This window comes from Cicer arietinum, chromosome 4 (genome assembly GCF_000331145.2).
Source record: "Cicer arietinum cultivar CDC Frontier isolate Library 1 chromosome 4, Cicar.CDCFrontier_v2.0, whole genome shotgun sequence".
Classification (NCBI taxonomy): domain Eukaryota; kingdom Viridiplantae; phylum Streptophyta; class Magnoliopsida; order Fabales; family Fabaceae; genus Cicer; species Cicer arietinum.
The window spans coordinates 34,751,193-34,756,595 of NC_021163.2; positions in this window are offsets into that span (position 1 = coordinate 34,751,193).

Here is a 5,403-nt window from a genome sequence, read left to right on the forward strand (position 1 = left end):
TAAAGGCTTTTAGTGAAACCTGAGTTCTGGGTTTAATCCAATCAATTGGATAATCGATTGGGACATCAATTGAGTAATCGATTTTGTGATTCACAGAACCAACCACTTACTCAATCAATCGATTGGCAAATCGATTGTGAAAAAGTTTTTCATCAGGAATGAGTTCTATGATCAACCAAATCGATTGGACAATCAATTGAATTAAGTTTCTTAAACTGCAAGTTTTGTGGCAATCGATTAGGTAATTGATTGAAGTTAATCATTTATCAGAAACATGGTGCATAATCGATTGGCACATCGATTTCAACCAAAATAGCTGAGCTGCTGTAACAAGCCAAGTCGATTGGCAAATCGATTGGATTAAAACATTGGAGTCACTGTGACCAGCCAAATCGATTGGTAAATCGATTGCATTAAAATGTCTGAGTCACTGTGATCAGCCAAATCGATTTACAAATCGATTGAACTAAATGTTTGAGTTATAGGTAGAATTCAGCTCATTGCCAAATCGATTATGACTATAAATATACGTCGATTGAGCAATCGATTGTTTTGATCTCGTTGTTTGAACAAAACACCTATAATCAATTACTCAATCGATTCTGATATATTCTTAGTATTAGTTTCTGATTTATGCATTAAAAGAATCGATTGGTTTATTAGTAGTGTTGATATTTTTTGTTAGTCTTGATTATTAAAAAAAACATCATTTAAAATTTTATATAGGTTTATATAATGATATAGTCTTGATAATAATTTATTATAGTGTTTGCAAATTAATTAATAATCCCCTAATTGACATATATGCCAATGTTATTGATTTTAATATAACTATTTTTTAAAAAAACATTATTAAAATTGATGATATTAATTATTATTTTTTGTTATAAGTATTGATACATATATATATATAGTTTATTTTTTGTTAGTATTGATATTTTTTGTTAGTTATTAAAAAAATATAATTTATAATTTTTTTTTGGTTTATATAATTATTGTATTGATAATAATTTATTATATTGTTTGCAAATGCATGCTCCCTTAATTGACATATAAATTGTATGTCAAAATTTATATATAATGCTTTTGAAAAATAAATCAATTAATATATAAAACATCGATATATATATATATATACACACATAACTTATATATTTATTTAATTTTCAGAATAAACATATACATATATATACACACACACACACACACACATATATATATATATATATGGATTTAGACCGTAGTTGGATGTACGATAGGAATTTTCCTGGAAGAAAGGGTCTTAAACAACGTTTTGCTAACAAGGTTGAAGACTTTCTGAATTTTGCGAGAGTGCAACAAATTGTCCAAGATGAAGGGGGAATGAGATGTCCATGTTGTTTATGTCGATGTAGACGGTTTAAAAGTGAAGATGAAATAAGAGTGCATTTGTATGCAGATGGATTTATGCCTAACTATTGGATTTGGACTAATCATGGAGAAGAGTCTCCGGCGCCGCCTAATACTAGTACATCTGTGGAGAATTATAACATAGGTCCTTCAAGTAGTACTAACATGTTAGGTATAGATTATTATAACTATCAACACTTTGAGGCGATTAATGATATGACCTCGGATGCTGTTGGGGTTAATTTGTCATTCAATGAAGATCAATATGACGATACCAATGGACTTCCCAATGAAGAAGCTCATAGATTTTATGGTCTTTTGAAAGAGACAAATAAACCGTTGTTTGAAGGTTCTTCAAACTCAAAGTTATCAATGTGTATTAGACTATTAGGTCTAAAGTCTCAATTTCATGTTCCTGATTTAGCTTTGGATTTCATGACTAAAATGATGCTAGACGCAACACCTGTTAGAGATGGTTTGCCGCAAAGTTATTATGATGTGAAACGGTTAGTGTCAAAGTTAGGATTAGGTGTCAAGAGGATTGATTGTTGTGTTAAAGGTTGCATGTTGTATTATGACAATGAATTTGGTATGAATGATGCTAACTTAGTTGAATGCAAGTTTTGTCAACAACCAAGGTATCACCAAAGGAATAACTCTAGGGTAAGTAGGGGAAAATCAATTCCAAAGAAAGCAAAGTTTTACCTACCTATTGTATCAAGATTGCAGAGATTGTTTACATCAATACAAACTGCAGGAAGATGACGTGGCATTATGAGAATAGAAAAAATTCAAGCGAGTTGCGACATCCGTCTTATGGTTAGGCATGGAAACACTTTGATCAAATGCATCCTGATTTTGCGTCAGATCCACGCAATGTAAGACTTGGATTATCCTCAGATGGATTTATGCCTTACATACAAGCATCGTCTACTCCTTATTCTTGTTGGCCGGTTATTGTTACTCCTTACAATCTTCCTCCTGATATGTGTATGTCTAAACCTTATATGTTCTTAGCTACTGTGATACCAGGTCCTTCTAATCCTACAACTGGTATTGATATTTTTTTACAACCTTTGATTGACGATTTGAAGAGGTTGTGGAATGGTGTCTTGACATATGATATTGCTCGGAGAGAAAATTTTATGATGAGAGCTGGGTTGATGTGGACCATTAATGATTTCCCCGTTTATGGGATGTTGTCAGGATGGGGCACCCATGGTAAATTAGCTTGTCCTATTTATATGGAAGATACAAAAGCCTTTACTTTAAAATTTGGCGGGAAAGCGTCGTGGTTTGACTTGCATCGTAGGTTTTTACCTGCTGATCATGCATTTAGAAGGAACAAAGCTGCATTTATGAAGGGTTATGCAGAAAGTCTAGGGCCCCCGCTTAAATTGACATCAGAACAAGTTTGTGATAAAGTAAAAGATATGCCAAAGGTACATGTTGTTAATGGTGTGGCCTGTAAACCACAAGGTTATGGACAATGGCACAATTGGACAAAAAGATGTATTTTTTGGGATCTACCGTATTGGAAAGATAATCTTTTGAGACATAATCTCGATGTTATGCATATTGAGAAAAATTTCTTTGACAACATATTTAGTACTGTGATGAATGTGAAAGGAAAAACAAAAGATAATGACAAAGCCAGAAAAGACATAGGTATATATTGCAGACGACCAGATTTGTTGTTGGTGGAACAAAACGGCAAGACCCTAAAACCTCGTGCGAATTACACTTTATCTACTGATGAAGCCAAATCTGTTTATCGTTGGATCAAAGAGCTGAAGACGCCTGACGGTTATTGTTCTAATTTGGCAAGATGTGCTGATGTGGAAAATGGGAGGATGCATGGGATGAAAAGTCATGATTTTCATATATTTTTAGAGTGTTTACTTCCTATTGCCTTTAGTGCTTTACCGACACATGTATTGAACCCACTTATTGAAGTGAGTCAATATTTCAAGAATTTGTGTTCTTCAACACTCTATGATAAAGATCTCATCAAGATGGAAAATGACATTCCGATCATTCTATGTAAGTTGGAGAAAGTATTTCCTCCTGGGTTTTTTGATTCCATGGAGCATCTCTCAGTGCATCTTGCAAGTGAAGCTAGGCTTGGTGGACCAGTTCAGTATAGATGGATGTATCCATTTGAAAGGTGATATATATATACATATACTTGATTTTCAATATACTTCAACTTATATATACATGGAGCTTATTGTACATCTCTTTGTATATTATAGGTTCATGGGTTATTCAAAACGGTCGGTGAAAAACAAAGCTAGAGTTGAGGGCTCAATTTGTTCATCTTACCTTCACCGCGAAACAACACACTTTTGTTCTCATTATTTCAACAATGAAACGTTGTCACCAGTTAACGGAAGAAACGCTACTGATAGTGTTATACGTCATCCACATGCTTTATCAGTTTTTTGCTTGTCTGGTCATCATGCTGGTAGGGATTTTCCGATTTTCTGGCCAAGCGACAAAGTATTTAATGCGGCACATGTTCACGTTTTGATTAACTGCACTGAAGTTAAACCATACATTGAGTACGTTTCAAATTCCTCTTCATATTAATTATATTTAATTATATGATTAAATTGATATTCACCATATATATGGTCATCGATCAGGGCATTTTTAAATACGGGACAATCATCTGATGATATACATTAAAATTTCCCATTATGGTTTCAACAACAAGTGCATCTCGAAGAACAAACTCCTATCAACATCCACTTAAGGCACTTATCTATGGGCCCGAGTAGAAGTTTCAAAGAATGGCACACCTATTACGTCAATGGATACAAATTTCACACTGAATCTTGGACTGAAGGAAAAGAAACAATTAATAGTGGAGTTTGTATGAAAAGTGTCTCTGATAGTGGTGTAGTAGAAGATTTCTATGGCATAATTGAGCATATTTACGAAATTGACTACACGTTCCTAGATTATGCGGAAAAAGTGGTGTTGTTTTACTGTAAGTGGTTTGACCCATCTAGCAGAGGAACTAAAATAAATTTGATATCCAATACTGTAGACATTCGTATGAGCAAAAAATAATCACAGTTTGATCCATTTTCCCTGGCCCATAATGTAAGACAAGTGTATTATGTTCCTTATCTATCAACTGTCAGAAGCAAACAAGGTTGGTGTGCTGCAATCAAAACAAGACCAACGAGTGGAATCGAAGAGGTTGAAGCAGGTCAAAATGAAGAAGTTGCATTTCAAATGGATGAAATGTCAAATTTGGATCATGTGATTGGAGATGAGACTATTAGTCAACTTTGTCATGAGTCACACATTGGAGAAGAAGTTGATGAACAAGAAATAGATGAATTAGAGAATGATGAAGGCAATGACTTAATTCACTCATCAAATGACGACGACGATGATGACGAAGACGAAGACAATTAATTATGCATTATATGTGTGTGTGTGTGTGTGTGTATATATAATATTATATATTGTAATGTGAAATGAACGACACCTTATATATATATATTTTTTATATATATATTTCTTTATTTATGTGAGTGTTATAATTTATTTATGTATATTTCATTATTAATTAATCTTATGTTAATTGTATACACACATATATTATATTATATATATATATATAATATGTTATTTTAATATTAAATAAATTTTTATTAATTGATTTTACGTAATATATATATATGACATATATAGGTGATATAATATTATTAAAATAATAATAATTCAAAATTTCATCTCTATAATAAATCAAAAATATTTTTAAATAGATAAATATTTATGATAGACCAAAATAAAATGGTAGTAAAATAACAATCTCATATCGAGGCATAATAGTTATCCCTAAAAACAACATAAAAAACATAAATTTAATTTTTAAAACCAATAGACATTGCAATACATACATAATTAAATCGGATATTGGCTAATATTTATCAAAATTTTACATTTTAAGATAAACTAATGTAAAATTGTATACTTATAAAACACTAGTAAAAT